Raw genomic sequence first — 18,855 nt, forward strand, 5'->3', positions numbered from 1 at the left:
ATAAGGTATGGACTCCATTCCAAGTAAATTTCTTGAAAAGGGAATATAAGAAAGAACCCTTAAATCATAAAAGTCATTTCTGGTCCTTACTCTGCCACTGACTCACTTGTGTCCTTGGGAAAGTTTTAATTTTCTCATGAAAATAAGGAGATTGGGCCCATCTCTCTGTTCATTCATTCCACCCACTTTTAATGAGCATGTTTCATGGTCCAGTCCCATCCACAGTGCTAAAGACAAAAAGATGAATAAGATTTTGTCCCTGCTCTCAAGGAGCTTGCAATAAGGGAGAGATGGCTCTCATAATATCACATATAATATTAAATGATAGTTATAATAACAGAAATGAGAACAAAAGCTCTGAAGAGCACAAACAAGGAAGCCATGCCTCAGTATGTTTGCAGTTCTACAACTTCATGGCCTCCGAATCTACTTTGGAGAGTGTGCCACTCAATGCCCTTAGGAAAGCCTTCCCCCAGAAGGCTTTGGGGAAGCCAAAGAATAATACCTCAACTTTGGCTCACTGAAGTCAGTTCTTCAATAAAATGCTCACTTCATTTTTAGTGTCAATAGGAGACTTAATTAAGAAAGTCAAGCCTTTCTGCTAAATTTAGAAAAACCACACTCATTCCAATTTTAAAAAATACACATCTCTGAAAAATTATCACTTTAAACTTGGCGAAATGCCTGAAGGTGGCCGCCATAGTGGGTATGGGCACCTTGGCTTGGCAACCTGAGGAGAGGGCAGCCCCTTCAAAAAGAAGGAGCAAAAGGACTGGCACCAGTGACTTCTCCACCTGACTGGCACCAATCCCCAGGACTGCACCTTGACAACTTCATTCATGAGTCTTTGCCTGATGATAGGCTCATCTGAAGCACAGGGAGCTCTGAGCCAGCAGCTTTCTTTATTCACCCAAATAACCACTTTCAAAGAATGTCTGTAGTAGTTGGTGGTATATGCTCATCTCTGCACCAAATAAGTAAGATTCCCCCTGTCCCTTGGAAAGCTAGCTAAACTTGACTCAGCCTCAGCCCTTGGCCTCCTGATGTCCTGAGCCCTCCCTATGGCTTGAGGGAGCATACAGGACTCTCTGCTGTGGTGTCACTCTTACTCCACAAGAGTAAGCTGCACACATGCTGCCTCAGTTTTCACTTTGTGTTGATTTTAGTGCAAGCCTCAACCCACAAATAAGTTCTCACAAAGCCAGTTTATACACACACACACACACACATTCACCCAAACCCAAGCATTTGGTGAATTAATCTTTTTTTTTATATATTTTATTTATTTATTTGACAGAGAAAGAGAGATAGTGAGAGCAGGAACACGGGGAGGGGGAATGGGGGAGGGAGAAGCAGGCTTCCTGCTGAGCAGAGAGCCCGATGCAGGGCTCAATCCTAGGACCCTGGGATAATGACCTGAGCCGAAGGCAGACGCTTAATGACTGAGCCACCCAGGCGCCCCTTGGTGAATTAATCTTACTGAAGATTTTGAAGTAGGGTCAGAGGAAGGGTTGACATCAGAGGACTTACAGCTTCTAGCCCATCTCTCATGGCCTCCACCCTGTTTTCCTTTCCTGCTCTTCGTCCATTATGTCCCCAGAACAATAGACAGGACATTCCTCTCTTTTCACACAGAACATACACACTCACCTTCAGGCCCACTCTGGTAGGTCTCTTTTTTACCCCAACCTTCCACTAAAGCATTTCCTTCAAACAAAATTCTTTCATAAGAATTCTGGTTAATAAAATATACTTCTTTTGTTTCATTAAGAGTTATGCAAATAAAGAAATTTCAGAAGAGCAAGCAGATGTCAGCCAGACCAATGTTACTTGAAAACTATAACAGAAGGGACTAAGTGGAAATTCTTAAAGATAAACTGACAACTAAGTACAACCTAGTCTCAAGTATTTGAAGTCATTTACCACAATCGTATTCTTTTAACAAATGTGTATCAAATGTCAACTATGTACCAGGCACTATTCTAAGTTATGATACTTCAAAAAAAGAATGCTTGGGCGCCTGGGTGGCTCAGATGGTTAAGCGTTTGCCTTCGGTTCAGGTCATGATCTCAGGGTCCTGGGATCGAGTCCCGCATCGGGTTCCCTGCTCAGTGCAGAGCCTGCTTCTCCCTCTCCCTCTGCCACTCCCTCTGCTTGTGTTCTTCTGTCTATCTCTCTGTCAAAATAAATAAAGAAAATCTTTAAAAAAAAAAAAAAAAAAGAATGCTTAACTATCAGTCCCTACTGCACTGGATCCATATTCACTAAAGGAAGATTGATAGATGGAGAATAATGTCAGAGAGTCATAAGTGCTGTTAAAAAAAAAAAAAAAAAACTTAATGGAACTTTGCTAAAGAGTTTGTATAACCCGCTAAAGTGCAGGGATGCAAAATTAAACAAGAATCCACCAGCAAGAAATTCCTAAGCAACTGTGAGAAACTATGCCATGTAACATTCCTTTTCCCTCTTAAAGTCAAGAAAACCCCTCGTCCCAAGTCCTTGAAGAGATTCACCAACAACTGTCCATACCAACAGAGGGAAGTTACACCTCTCACATTTACATGGATTTTACAGTTAGCAATTAAGCGCATAAATAACTTGGAGTCTAAGAATGCAGTTTAAAGCCTGTGTAGCATAAGCCAAAAGTCTGTCCCTTAGAAACTAAACTTGGAGCAATTACTAATGCAGACATCGAGTGTTCTCCACTGTTGGTATGCTAGTTCTGTTACAAGAAACCAGTTGCACATGGACTAGGGTATGGCTCTGGTCATCTGGATCAGGGCAAGGCCAGAGTCAGATCTGAGACATTAGGATACATAAACAAAACAAAAACCAGACTAAAGAGTAGTTCCCTGGATATTCCTGTCTAAAAACCCCACCGATACCCTAGTGAGATGGTGTGAGAATTAACACCAAAACACACTGAGGTTTCACTTGTATTTTGTTCCAGGTATGTGCACAGAAGTAGACTTCTCACCATGACAACGATCCCATGGGTGATCAACTAACTGAAAGAGTTGGTAAGGAAGGAAATAATTGGTTCATCATTTAACACTGATGTGTTAAATCAATGTTAACCTAGTGATGGGCTCATACCTTAAACACTGCTTTAACCTTAAAACATTTGTTTTCTTTTGAAGTAGGACCAAGACTTGAGTGTGGGTCCTCTGATTAGGGTTCTGTAAAAACTGGCTTATGTTCACTACATTCATTTTACATTCATTTTGCCTCAACTACAACTTCCAGTTTCTATTTCTTTAAAGCAGAATGACAACCTAAAGGTACTTGCAAAGCATCTGATTTGTAGATTTTTATAATTTCTTCCAATTATTTACAGTCACCTCAGCCACACTTTATACAACAGAAAAATTATAGAGACTTGATATTATCAAGCCTTTCCAAAGCACTCAGATTAGTTTTAGTAGAAACAAGTCTCTTTAATTTTTATACTGGTATTTCATCAATTATGTAAGATTTATGTGATATTTAATTAAATCATGTAATTACAATAATAAGTACAAGTGGCACAGGCAGGTTGGGGAACAAACACAACTTACACTTGGTAAGCATGAATTCAAGTTTAAGTGCATGAGTGCCCTGAGTGCCAGCCTACTGACTGCAGGAGTTCAAAATGCCTTGGGCTCAGTCAGGATGTCCTCCAGAGGGAATGGAGAAGCAGGTTGAGTGGAGGATGGATAAGAGAGATTCTACAGTATATGCACTGCATGTACAAATATATAATCTTTCCTGCTTGAGTGCTCCACTCCTTATCCCCTCAACTCAGAAAAAAAGATGCCTTTTCATCCCCTCTTGACCCAGCTTCATGCATACAGAGGTAAAAATCATGGGATATTTCAGTGTACCCATGCTGTAACTCCTAAATCTTTGGCTAAATAAAGTAGTGAGGTAAAAATTAGTTTCAGTAGGAAAAATTCTCTTTAATTTTTTATACTGGTATTTCATCAATTATGTAAGATTTATGTGATATTTAATTAAATTATGTAATTACATAATGGGAATAGCTTAGACATTGAAAGGACAGCAGCAGGGCCAGCTTTCACCTCAGTGGAATAGGATAGCTACAATATTCTCCTGCCTCAAAATATCACCTACACAAGTATTGAAATCATTTACATCCATGTTTATTGACTCAGGCTTATTGTAAGATGAAGAGAAGACTAATTTGTTCTACATAATAAAGTAACTGACTTTTTCTTTTCCAATTTCCTGGAGCATCCCAAGAGACAAGGGGACTGAGGGCCCCGAACCTAGAAAAGAGGAGAGAAGAGACAAGTGGCCTGGAATGAAAAGTCATCTAGCAACAGGCATGGGATTAAAGAAGAGATGTCTGAAGAGATGTCTTGGCTCTGGAGAAAACTGGAAAACTTCAGGTCAATTATGCTGACCACATTTACTTAACATATTGACTTGTCTGAACAGTGATGTACCATTCCTCAGATTCCCCAATACCTTTCATCAAAGTCTATATCTTGTAATACCTTTGTTGATAGTGCTTTGGGTACACAACTGGTTCCCTGGATAGAGCAATGTAGGCTTGAAAAAAATAGAAGTTCCAGGATGAAAAACACTGAATGGGAGTCAAGCAAAGGTAGGAATTTGAAATAAGAGGTGTCAGAAGTTCTTTGGGATAGCAAAGACACATGGGGCACTGTTTGGGACACCATAAGCAGACTGTGCCATCAAGCTGCTTACAGTCTTATCAAGGAAATTGTATGTATCCACATGAAATATTAACATAAGAGTAGGTATCATGTGCTAATATGAATGACAAGTTGCTTGTGTGGTAGAAGTTACACACTAAGCAGATGGCAATACCAACAGAGAAAGATATATTAGGTTATAAAAGAGAGGATATGAATGAAGGGGGGGAAACCAGAGGGGGAGACGAATCATGAGAGACAATGGACTCTGAAAAACAAACTGAGGGTTCTAGAGGGGAGGGGGTGGGGGGATGGGTTAGCCTGGTGATAGGTATTAAAGAGAGCACGTTCTGCATGGAGCACTGGGTGTTATGCACAAACAATGAATCATGGAACACTACATCAAAAACTAATGATGTAATGTATGGTGATTAACATAACAATAAAAAATTTTAAAAAGAGAGGATATGATTTGATTTGATTTGATTTGATGCTGTTCCTATCAGAAGCTATTGTTTACACCTAGAGGAAAATAATAGCACTGAAAAAGCAGGGTACTTCCTCGGGCACCAGCCCCATCACTGTTCATTTCTCTATGAGAGGCATGACGTACATGAATAATTTCCACTGTTACAAATTTGGACACATTCTCCACATTGATTTTTGCTCTAAAAGTTTAGTTTACCAATATCGGAAATGGACTTACATATGTCAATAGGCAAGTGTTCCAATATGTATGGATGGAAAATGCCCAGGAGGCCCATGGTCATTACTTATTCAGAGCCTATGATGCATGTCCTGACATGAAGCACAGCCTTGTCACTGTCCACTCTCTCTGCAGTGGCCCACAGTGGCCCTTTCCATGGTGCTTTGGCTGCAGTACCCAGTAGGGCAGAGATACATGTAAAATGGATATGTGGAGCCTACCCGGGCTCAGGTCAATCCAGCTTAGAAAGTCCCAGAAAGACACCTGAAAACATCTGTGGAATTGAATCATTCCTAAGCTTCACAGATTTCTCAACAGATAAAACTTAACCATTCCATTCTGCACAAGTGTATTGACAAAGAATAAAATGAGAAATGCAAAGGAAGTTTCCCGTATGGATCCTCGGGTAAGTCTGCCCACTCCATCGTTTTCACACATTTCCAAGTAATTATTACTTACTGCTGGAAAGGAAAATGGTTTGAGGAAACCCCACCCATCTGCTGTCAGAAAGGTCATTATGATGGAAGACGTGTCTACAGAACCGCACAGGACAAAACAAAACATGGCACTACTACCAAAAGGCAATAGTGCATCCAAGTAACAGCTATGAATTCCCGGTTCTCCATTCCAGTAGTATGCCTTAGATTATGACACACACACGATGAAATGAGAGAGAATATGTACAGACACGTGCTTCATCCTTCATGTACATCCACACATTTGATTTTAAATGAAAAGGTCTTAATGTCATGTTTTAGCCCATATTTTTCTACACCTTCCATAGTCCTGATTTTGAACTTTACCTCCAACATGCTATGTTTACCATTCTTAAAAGGTAGAGGATATAGAGCTGGCAATAATACTCAGTCATTTGGAGCATGCATTGTAAGTTACAGAGAAAACAGAGGTTCTGGTTTATTATGCTGAAGCTGTAAAGCCACGAATACAAAATATGGCTGGCAGTCAACTTGCTTTATTCTTCTTTTAACAACTTACTAACAGTGTGTAAATAGTAAAAGCAAACTTTGATTTTTCCATCAGAGCTCTCTGAAATGGATACTAGAGTGCATTTAACATTGTGACCAGAAATATTGAAATTTGACAGCTGAGAGGTTAAAGGTCTCAAATTTATACATCGAGGTGTTTGTTCCTGTCATCATCCCAGCAGCTTCCTCAGAATAACCCCTTTTGCTTACTGAACCTTTGAGAAACAGAGAACATTAAGTAATACATCTTGGCAGACGTCCTGGGATTTTGCTCCCATCAGGAAGCAAGCCATATGGATATGAAAGGACATCCTTGCAACCTTCAACTATACTGTGTAGGAAAATCTTCTTGTTTGGGCCCACACTCTAAATATGTTAGCCTAAGCTCGGGGGATTGTGTACTTGGTTTCCCACATACCTCTCATCTGACATTTCTGCCAAAATTATATTTGTCAATAGAAAATGATCACTTGAACTCCTCCTAAAAAGGTAGGAATACTACTTCAGTCCAGCAAAATTTATCTTCAGCACAAACATTCCCTTCCATTTCATGGCCCATTTCAGGGTCTAGCTCCCCTTTCAAGTAACATTCCATCCTTTACTCCGATTCCCAAGGTACTCAAACTGCCCCACTAGCCAGCTGATCAGAATCCACACTGTTGCTATTGAGAAGATCTGAATCCACCTCAAAATCTTGACTCTTCAAATGCATAAATCCAGTAGCCAATGTGCAAAATATAAAGCATTAATTTCTTCAAATAGAATAACAGTAAACTATAACAAGAGTTATAAGGGAACAAGGAGATGACTGTCACAGTATCTCATACATGTTAAATATTTATCTGGCCTTATTCTAAATGGATCACATTTTTTAACTCGTTTAATTCTTGCAACAATCCCATTAGGCTTATGCTATTTTATCCCTTCTCCTTTTTTTTTTCTTTTTTAACAGAAAACAACAAAATGGCAAAGATGCTTTAAGATAAAAGATTCTGGGTAGTCTGTTAGACTCTACCACCAGAGAGGGATGTGACTGGCTCCCATTGCAATATGCACAGTTACTAAAAATCATGAATCTTCAAGACCTCTTGCAAATTGTTGAAGCTTAGAATGGCAATTCCTGAAACACCAGGGTTCTGCCACAAACCCATTCTTAATAAAATATACTTCATTAAGAATTTAATGTGTTGTCCATACCAGGGATATCTGTCATCTAATAATATTTCAAACCAGAGGGATTAATAGTCAAAAATTGAACATTAGGCATCACCTTTCTAAAAAAAAAAAAAGGAGAGATATCTTGTATCCTTCCAAATTAGGCTAGACCAAACAACCATTTATCCATTTGTGAACAAGGCCTTAACTGACTGAAGACAAAACAGGCAGGTCTGACGACTCAACAAATTATGTACCCCTGTTTCCAGGTTTTTCAGAAGGAAAGGACATAAAAGCCATAACTAAGCAGGTAGGAAAGAAAACATAATTGTTTCTTTTTCATGCACAGAGGATACTTGAGAATTGCTCAACTAATACTATGTTGACAAGAAAAATCATGAAACATTCCCTTCAAACTTGAGCCTGCATCAGAATCACCTGGAGGGATTATTAAAACACAGATCGCTGGGCCCCAAATTAGAGTTTCTGATTCTACATTTCTAACAAGTTCCCAAGTAATGCTGATGCTACAGGTCCAGGGACCATACTTTGTGAACGAATGCTTCTTGCCAGGGCAGGGAAAGAGTGTGCTGAGTTTCCCTAGGTGTTTTGGGATGAACGAAGAAGCTAATAAACATTTATTTCTAGCAGTAATTCTCGGAGTAGCTCTCATTATCAAATATGTAGTGAGCTCTTGTGCCAAACACTATGCTAGGCATTGAAGGAGACATAGTGAGGGACACAGACAGTGCATCATGCTCAGGGAGGTGGGCAGGTGAGGCTGCAGCTGAGAATTACAGGATGAATGGGTATCAGTGCAGCCAAGTGGCCATGGGAAGAGCTTCCCACCAGGAAGTTCCTTGGGAAGACCCACTGGCATTGCAGAGTGAGACTGGGCAAGTCTCACCAGGCAGGCTGAGCAGGAGGTCCCCAGGAACATGGGCAGTCAGACCAGCATTAAAAGAGACAGAACCCTACTGCTCAGAAACATGGCCTCCAGTGGGGTTCTCAGGGCTGGGCAGAGGGGGCAGTGCACACAGACATGCAGGCACACACATACACATCCCTCAGAAACTGCACAAAACAGAGGAGGTAGATGGAAATGATCCCTTTGGGTAAGTCCAGACCAAGGTGGTCAGTTTTATTTCCCTCCAAAGAAATTGATATTGATATGAACTCCCCTAAACCTAAGCAGAAGCATAGATTGCAAAGGGAAAAAATGCTACAAATAAATAGGTATTTTATGTGTCTGCCATGAAACACCTGCATAAAAAAGAAAAGGGAGGAAAATCTATTTTACACCTCAAATCTAAAGATTTTACATTCCCTTCAAGTTTTTATATTAGGGCCCAGACTTGGCATTTTATACTTGTGGCCCACTCTTTATAGCTCTCTGATAAAATAAATGTAAGGGGGAATAAACAGGCTAGACAAGTTACCACATTGCCCCTTCCTCATATTTTGTGAAAATTATCTTTCCTCAGACTCACAAAAGTCTCAAACTCTGCATGATTTACTAGGAAGGCTTTGGAAGCCAAAGCTTTTGTGGACCATTCAGCCACGGCATATGGGCTCAAGTTTTTCTTTGCTCATCTACAGGTACCAGATTTATCACGCCCTCTTGGTCAGAAGAACACAGCTATGCTATGTGATGTTTTGAATAATCTGGGATCACTCTTTCACCCTCATTATGTCCTCTAAAGATTGAATAAAATTGCATGAACTTCCTCATGAAATCTATTTCCTAGTTCCCATCTAAGAACAACAAGCTAATAAGCTAACTGATGCCTTAACATCAGCTTTCCTGATTTCTGGAATGAAAGCCCATCCACTAGGTCCCAGCATCCCTTCCCAAAAAAGCACAATCTCTGTTGATGCCCACACATCATAGCTTCTTTGGGTAACACATTTTCCCACAAGCCTTAAAACTTGTTATTAAGGGTCCTACAGCACCATTTAAGCAGCTTGGAAGCAAGCCTCTCACTGAATGAATATTAAATCTCTTGGGTCAATAGGTCCTCCTGCTTCCCCGGCAGATAGAGTAAGAAAGGATGCCATGTTTTCCTTGGCTACCTAATGACTCTCTAACTGCTGGTTTGTTTCCATTTTCAGTCTGGCACAAACAAAAAGGCTTGCAGCCCCTTCCATGTTCGCCTGAGCTCACCAACCACCATGCAAAGGCAGCAATTTTTCATTATTGATAAAATGTAACGTCATAATGTCATGGCCTTTCAGGTCATCATCTTGGTAAGTCAGCAATGACATTATCACGTTTTATAATGATAACAAATGGCCATAATGTTTGCATGTAATTTTCATTGGCTCCTTCAGAATTCTCATTCAACCCCGTCAACAGATGGAACTTAATAGCAACTTCATATGCCTTCTTCCTTAGATCTGCTCAAGGCTAATAGTAAAATCTACATGAATCAATGTTCATTAAAAGCACAATGGTTATTTCCCCCCTTTTAACTGAATTTTTTACTTTTAGAAAGAAGAATTTTTGCAAAATGTATTTGTAACATTGGATTTGGGCATGTAAATGCATTAAATACATCTACTTGCTATTCATTCATGAACTCTCACTAACCCCTTTCTGTTCTGTCCAGGCCTGCACTTCTCCAATCTGTCCAGTGATTTTTGAGTGCTGTGTTCTGCCTGTTTCACAGGAATCATAGAACATTAATTGGTCTAAATTATAAGAATCATTCATGGGGCACTTATTTCCATATATTAGCCTTCTGACTCCTCTACTCCCTGAGAAAGTGGAAATATTTCATTGTCTGAGCCCAGAACTAAAACCAGCATTCCTTAGAAAGCCCTTTTTTTTTTAATTAATTGATAACAGAGGAACAAATAGAGTAAAGCTAGTCCTAAAAAACCCTCTAGTCCTAAAAACAGTAAGTCTAAAACACACTTGAGAGGTCTCAAGAAATGTTTTAGAATTCACTTAGGGGGCGCCTGGGTGGCTCAGTTGGTTAAGGGACTGCCTTCGGCTCAGGTCATGATCCTGGAGTCCCAGGATCGAGTCCCGCGTCGGGCTCCCTGCTCGGCGGGGAGTCTGCTTCTCCCTCTGACCCTCCCCCCTCTCATGCTCTATCTCAGTCTCTCTCTCAAATAAATAAATAAAATCTTAAAAAAAAAAAAAGAATTCACTTAGTACTTCATGGGGAAGGAAGAAAAGGAAGAGAGGAGAAAAATTCTCACTTATGAGCTCTCTGGCCTAGGTTATGTTTGTATGTATCATCTCATCTAATCTTCAAAATAACCTCACCCCAAAATAAAAACCATTGTCTGCTTTTAACAGATGAGGAAACTGAGCCTCAAGGAGATTACAGACCTAATGAGTCATGAAACCAGCCTTCGGACCTAGCAGTTCTGACTCTAAAACTCATGTGTTCCATTGCCAAAAAACTCCCTAAACAGGTATTCCACTACCAAAGGAAGAACCAAATCTTTCATCCAGCCCCAAACAAAATCATCATACATTTAGAGAACTAAGAGATATGAATAGATTTCAGATGTAGAAACTCTTTATGTTGCCATTAATACATCCATTTAGACTATTATTGGTACCATGGTCTCAGAGCAGGCACATCTTAATTGAGTTAATGGCTTCAATGCATCTGTGTGATTTCTCATTGATGTCCTTTCCACATTATTCAGTAGATTTCACTACTGTCATTTATAACTGGGCCAAATTAGGTAGTTTCATCAGATTTGTAGATCAGCAGCCCTTTAGCTGACATAATAAAACCATGTAAAAGAGTATATAATAGTGTTAGTATGAGAGCTTCCCACACCTGTTCCAGTCAAGCAGAGGAGGCACTCATTACTACTTCCACTTAAAATAACAAACATTTTTAAAGATTTTACTGTTCACAAAGCACTAACCATTATATTATTGCATTTATCCTCACAGCAACCCCATGTTAAGGTAAGAAAACAGACTACTTGATTTGTCCAAGTTCATAGAGACACCAAGTGGCAAAAAAAAAAGATCCAAACAAAGGTCTTCTAGCTCAAATGTCCATGATTTTTTCACTCTACCAAGGCCTTTAGTGTATTTAGGGAATGTGATTTCTAAAAGCAATGCACCAGGGGCACCTGGGTGGCTCAGTCATTAAGCATCTGCCTTCGGCTCAGGTCATGATCCCGGGGTCCTGGGCCACATCGGGCTCCCTGCTCAGCGGGGAGTCTGCTTCTCCCTCTCCCACTCCCCCTGCTTGTGTTCCCTCTCTTGCTTTGTCTCTCTCTGTCAAATAAATAAAATCTTTAAAAATAAATAAATTAATTAATTTAATTAAATTAAAGCAATGCACCAGTATTTGGGAAAGATCAGTCCTTCCTCTGACGGGCAGGCCAGGCAAACATCAGGACCTCATAGCAAGCTTTAAAGAAAAGTAAAGACTTTGCTAATGTGCCTTTGATAAAGTGCCTTTCAGATTTGGTACACCAAATCTCATGGAACTTTATGTTCTTGGTGACCAGACAGATACCAGATGTCATGATTTTCCCTTTTTCAATTGTAGGATCCAAACCTTCCAAGTTGATCTGTAGTTCTAGAAAAGGAATTGTAGTCTTTCCTTGGGTTAACTTGAAAGCAGACACAATGCTATACTTAAGATTAAGTAGCCATTTTACAAGATTTCTGACAACACTAAGTAACCTGAAGGAAAAAGGTATTGTATCAGTCAGTTATATCCAATAATGCTGTGTAACAGACTACCCTAAAACTCAGTGACAGTTAACAATAAACATTTATTTCTCACTCATGAATCAGTGAATCAGCTGCAGTTTGGCTGATCTAAGCTGAACTCAACTGCAGGTGGGGTTCAGGTCTTTCATTCTCCTTGGACAGTGGCTATTTAGACATACTATTCTCATAGCAAAAGGTAAAAGCGCAACTGCAGAAGGACATCTAAACCTCTTTCTTTAAGCCTTGGTCAAAACAAATCATAAACCAGTCCCAAAATCAAAGTGCAGGGAAGCACCCTCCACCTACCATGAGACCAAACTAAGTTATATGGCCAAGCCCAACATCAATAGGATGAGAAAGTATATTCCTCCCATGCGGGAAGAGGGAGGAAGAGGAGAGTGAATATTTGCTTAACCAAAATCTAATTAACCACTGAAATGTTACCTGTATTTTATAGATAAGAAAACTGAGGTCACTTGTTCAAAGTACAGAGCTAGGAGTTGAATCAAATTCTACATTTTTCCAAAGTTCACATTCTTTACACTCATCCAATACCCTCTGGGTAATAGAAGAGAAAATATAAGGAAACATTGTCACAGAGGTGATAGGCAGCAACGGGTTAAAGAGACATGTTTATAAACTAGGACCAAGAAATGCCTAAAGGTAGGAACAACACATAGAAGTTAGTCTACCAGAATGAAGCGGGGGAAATTGGAGGGGTAGACGAACCATGAGAGACGATGGACTCTGAAAAACAAACAGGGTTCTAGAGGGGAGGGGGGTGGGAGGATGGGTTAGCCTGGTGGTGGGTATTGAGGAGGGCACATTCTGCATGGAGCACTGGGTGTTGTGCACAAACAATAAATCATGGAACACTTCATCTAAAACTAATGATGTAATGTATGGGGATTAACATAAGAATAAAAAAAAATAATAAAAAAAAAAAGAAGTTAGTCTACCAAACACAGTCATTTCATCTTTCAAAAAATACTTATTGAACACCCACAAGGCACTAAACACTGTGGTAGGCACTAAAGTTAGGATTGTCATTCTAGATAGGTTCCCTCTCTCGCTGTGTCTCTGTCAAATAAATAAATAAAATCTTTAAAAATATATATATCTTTTCTTTTTTTCACTCTGTCACACTATACCATTGTCCTTGGTCTGACTCAGCCCGCAAGATCCTCCCACCTGTACAGGTATCTGCCCACCTCCTTCCTCTGGCTACCCCATAACCATTCTGTGTTGCCCCATTCCCTTACATCCTCCCCAGTGATCTGAGCATGTTCTGTTTCACCCTCTAGAAAAAGAGGAAATCCTTTCAACCATTTTTGATACACTCATTCTACAGTTCCAGTGATTCTTCATAGTATATGTAGTGTTGTCTGGAGTGTTCTTAAAGGACTTCCCGTAGAAACAAGGACTTATCCTATAGGAATCAATCTCTAATGGTTAGAGATTAGGCCTATAAGACAAGAAATACACCTGAGGCACCATCAGTCATAGTTCCTCTGGAGAAAGGCAGCTCATTTGCATATCATATGAGAGGATATTTTTTTTCTGTCATAGAAAGAAGGTCACCCAAATAGACCACAGGATCACTGATCTCTGTGATGTGACCATGGAGAGATACCTAAAGTACTATGCCCTCAAAATATAATGCCATTAGAGTGTTTCTGAGCACAGACATGTCATGAAATGTGGTTGGGGGATTATCAGTGGATGTATATTTTACCCTTGTTCTTTCTAGCTCCCATTTACCATATATAATTGGGAATTGACTGAATCAGATAGTAAATAGGCTAGCAATTTATTTCTTTTTTTTTTCTTTTCTTTTCTTTTTTTTATATATATATTTTTTTTAATTTTATTCTTATGTTAATCCCCATACATTACATCATTAGTTTTAGATGAAGTGTTCCATGATTCATTGTTTGTGCACAACACCCAGTGCTCCATGCAGAACGTGCCCTCTTTAATACCCATCACCAGGCCAACCCATCCCCCCACCCCCCTCCCCTCTAGAACCCTCAGTTTGTTTTTCAGAGTCTATCGTCTCTCATGATTCCTCTACCCCTCCGATTTCCCCCGCTTCATTCTTCCCCGCCCACTACCTTCTTCTTCTTCTTCTTTTTTTTTTTCTTAACATATAATGCATTATTTGTTTCAGAGGTACAGATCTGAGATTCAACAGTCTTGCACCATTCACAGCGCTTACCAGAGCACACACCCTCCCCAGTGTCCATCACCCAGTCACCCCATCCCTCCCACCCCACCCCCCACTCCAACAACACTCAGTTTGTTTCCTGCGATTAAGACTTCCTCATATCAGTGAGATCATATGATACATGTCTTTCTCTGTTTGACTTATTTCACTCAACATAATACCCTCCAGTTCCATCCACGTCGTTGCAAATGGCAAGATCTCATTCCTTTTGATGGCTGCATAATATTCCATTGTATATATATACCACATCTTCTTTATCCATTCATCTGTCGATGGACATCTTGGCTCTTTCCACAGTTTGGCTATTGTGGACATTGCTGCTATAAACATCGGGGTGCACGTAGCCCTTCGGATCCCTACTTTTGTATTTTTGGGGTAAATACCCAGTAGTGCAATTGCTGGATCATGTGGTAGCTCTATTTTCAACTTTTTGAGGAACCTCCATACAGTTTTCCAGAGTGGCTGCACCAGCTTGCATTCCCACCAACAGTGTAGGAGGGTTCCCCTTCCTCCGCATCCCCGCCAACATTTGTTGTTTCCTGACTTGTTAATTTTAGCCATTCTGACTGGTGTGAGGTGGTATCTCATTGAGGTTTTGATTTGGATTTCCCTGATGCTGAGCGATATTGAGTACTTTTTCATGTGTCTATTGGCCATTTGGATGTCTTCTTTGGAAAAATGTCTGTTCATGTCTTCTGCCCATTTCTTGATTGGATTCTTTGTTCTTTGGGTGTTGAGTTTGATGAGCTCTTTATAGATTTTGGATACTAGCCCTTTATCTGATATGTCATTTGCAAATATCTTCTCCCATTCTGTCGGCTGTCTTTTGGTTTTGTTGACTGTTTCCTTTGCTTTGCAAAAGCTTTTTATCTTGATGAAGTCCCAATAGTTCATTTTTGCCCTTGCTTCCCTTGCCTTTGGCGATCTTTCTAGGAAGAAGTTGCTTTGGCTGAGGTCAAAGAGGTTGCTGCCTGTGTTCTCCTTTAGGATTTTGATGGAGCTAGCAATTTATTTCTAATAAAATTAAATCAGATGCTTATACTCCTCTCTTTTCCTATCTACCTCTTCATACTGTTAGGATAAAATAACACATATATAATATATGTAAATCCACCACTTAAATAGTCAGAATTATATTGGGGCGGCTGGGTGGCTCAGTCTTTAAGCATATGCCTTCAGCTCAGGTCATGATCCCAGGGTCCTGGGATCGAGCCCCACATCAGGCTCCCTGCTCCGCAGGAAGCCTGCTTTTCCCTCTCCCTCTACCCCTGCTTGTGTTCCCTCTCTCACTATGTCTCTCTCTGTCAAATAAATAAATAAAATCTTTATTTAAAAAGTTAGAATTATAAAATTAAGTCATAAAGCAATAAGAACAAAATATGGGTGAATACTTATCTGATGTAGGTAAGGAAGGAATATTTAATCATAAAAAGAAAGGAAGAAACAACAAAGGAAAAGATACTTTATTTGATAAAGTATAAAACTGTAACTATCATTTGCATTAAATGATGAAAAAGTTTTGACATACCTTATATATAAAGAGTTCCCACAAATCAATAAGAAAAATATAACCACCCTGTATACAAAAATAAATGAAATCATGAATAGCCAATGAACAAAAAAGAAAATAAGAAATCATGAATAAACATATGAAAAAATGTTTAACCTCACTGATACTCAAGAAAATACACATGAAAGCAAGATGATGTTTTCTGCCTATAAATCTGCAAACATTTTTTTGCATCATTATACTCAATGGTGAGAGAATGCAGAAAAATAAACACTTTTATATAATGCCGCTGGAAAACTGGTGACCCCTTTCTGGACAGCAGTTCGGCAGTTTATATATATATCCTTATTTTTTATGTAACAATTTCATCCTTAGCAATTTATCCTAAAAAATCATCAGAGATTTACACAAATGTTTATTCATAGTGATGTTTGTTCTTTCTAGGGTTTTTTATATTAGAAACACCCTAAATGCTTAACAGAGAAAGGCTAAGTAAATAGTGGCAGTCATACAGTAAAATACTATGCAACCACTGAAATCATTTAATTGCAGAAGATCGTATTTTCCAAAAATTACTGCAACAATATTTCTGATTGCATATGCTCTTCCAGACCCTTGCCATTTCCCACTGTGGAAAGCTGAATAATGGTCCCCCAGGGATATCCACATCCCAATCCCTGGTACTTGTGACTATATCTTACCTTACATGGTAAAAGGAATTTTGCAGATGTGATTAAGCTAAGGACCTTGAGATGGGAAAATTATTCTGGATTATACAGGTGAGCCCAATGTAATCAAGGGTCCTTGTAAGAGGGAGGCAGGAGGATCAGAGTCAGAAGAAAAAAAAAAAATGTAATGATGAACACAGAGGGTCACAGCCAGAGAGAGATTTGAAGATGATACAATGCTGGCCTTAAAGACAGAGGAGTCATGAGCCAAGGAGGGTAGGCAGCCTCCCAAAGCTAGAAAAGGCAAGGAAATGGATTGTTCCCTAGAGCCTGCTAGGACACCTTGATTCTGGCCCAGGGAACTCATTTCAGAACTCTGCCCTCCAAAATTGTAAGATAATAAATCTCTGTTGTTTTAAATTTGTGACATCACCAATAAGAAACTAAAAAACCATTCAAGAGGTCTATGTCTCAAGGAAAGAGCTTCTGTGGGCTTTGGGGTGAGCTTTTGTGACTGTCTTGGTGACTAGCATGTGGCAGAAGGAAGGCTGTGTGACTTCCAAAACTAAGTCGTAAAAGGTGAGTTAGTGCTTGCTTCAGCAGCACATATACTAAAATTGGAATGATACAGAGAAAATTAGAATGGCCCCTGCATAAGGATGACATACAAATTCATGAAGTGTTCCATATTTTTATTGTTGGATCACTATATTGTATACCTGAAACTAATATTACACTATATGTTAACTATACTGAAATGAAAATTTAAAAAAAAATTTTAAGGTGAGTTAGTTTCAGCCTGGCCTTTCTTTATGGACATTTACTTGTGGAGCCCTGAGCTGCCATGTAGGAGGCATGGCTACCCTGAAGCCATCATGCAGGAGAGACCTTATTAGAGACTGGGAGAAATGCCCAAGAAACCAGCTATTCTAGCCTCCAGCTGTCTGGGTCTTTCCAGCCCAGGTACCAAAAATGTGAGTAAGCACATTTCAGATAATTAGCCCAAGCCACCTCCTACACAACTGCATGGAATACCCTGCATAAGAACTACTTGGCTGAGCCTAGTCAACCCCAGAACCATGAAAATGATAACAAAATTATTCTGTTGTTTTATGCCATTAGGTTTTATGTTGGTTTTATGCATCAATGAGTAACCAATACATTAATGATAAAGAGAAATGTTCAAAATATAGTATTAAGAGAAAAAGTAGGGGCACCTGGCTGGCTCAGTCAGTAGATCATATGACTCTTGATCTCAGGGTGATGAGTTTGGGCCCCATGTTGGGCACAGAGCCTACTGAAAAAAATAAAATAAAAAGAGAGTCTATAGGCTATCATAAGAGGGTGTGTGTGTGTGCGTGCATATGTGTACACAGAAAAAGCTTGGAGTCCCCAAAGTATGTTCTAAAATGGTTATCTCTGCGGTGCCTGGGTGGCTCAGTCAGTTAAGCATCTGCCTTCAGCTCAGGTCACGATCTCAGGGTTTTGGGAAAGAGCCCCACATCGGGTTCCCTGCTCAGCGGGGGAGTCTGCTTCTCCCTCTGTCCAACCTGCCCCCGCTCATGCTCCCTCTCTCTCTCAAATAAGTGAAATCTTTAAAAATAAAGTAATAAAACAAAATAAAATGGTTATCTCTGTGTCCTGAGTGAAGAAATTAGTATCTTCTTTATATTTTTATATTTATATAAAATATATATGCATTTATATAAAATACACATGCCTATAAAATAAACATGCATTCCTTTTGTAATCAGGGAAAATATTTTTAAGCCCTTTAGATCCTTTTACTTTCAAACATATCATTATTGCAGAAAGCATACAAGTGTATCCTATATAGGAACACATGCATTCACACATGTATGTGCATACTGAAGATAAAGAGAATAGGGGAGGAGGTCACTTGGTTAATTGGAGTGAGAACATGAACCTTTAAATCCTACTTTTATTCCTCCCTTTCCTGCAGTAGAAATGACAGCAAATATCTTATAATATGGGGTCAAATACCTAATCCTTTTAGCCATTCCCAACTCAACTGTAATTGACTGATGCTACTGGGTTTGGATTCTTTCCTGTGACACAGATAAAAGACTGTGTATAGCTTCTCCCAGAAGAAGAAAAGTAAACCACCTCTTTGAGAATCACCCCATTCTTTGGGCATAGTGCCTAAAATTCACTAGGATTTTGCTGTTCTCTGTCAGTACCTATTAATGATGGGCACCTGGAAAAGAGTCAGGGGTGCTATA

At 39.6% G+C, this 18,855-nt stretch overlaps 1 non-coding gene across 1 annotated transcript; it reads left to right on the forward strand.

Annotated features, from left to right (window-relative positions):
- Nucleotides 1-17,199: 17,199 nt before the first annotated feature.
- Nucleotides 17,200-17,306, forward strand: LOC123840639 (U6 spliceosomal RNA). The gene has a single exon (XR_006790030.1). It is a non-coding gene; the product is annotated as a U6 spliceosomal RNA (small nuclear RNA).
- Nucleotides 17,307-18,855: the final 1,549 nt, after the last annotated feature.

Source organism: Mirounga angustirostris, unplaced genomic scaffold (genome assembly GCF_029215605.1).
Source record: "Mirounga angustirostris isolate CCGP_5_RB_7025 unplaced genomic scaffold, mMirAng1.0.hap1 SCAF_9, whole genome shotgun sequence".
Lineage (NCBI taxonomy): Eukaryota > Metazoa > Chordata > Mammalia > Carnivora > Phocidae > Mirounga > Mirounga angustirostris.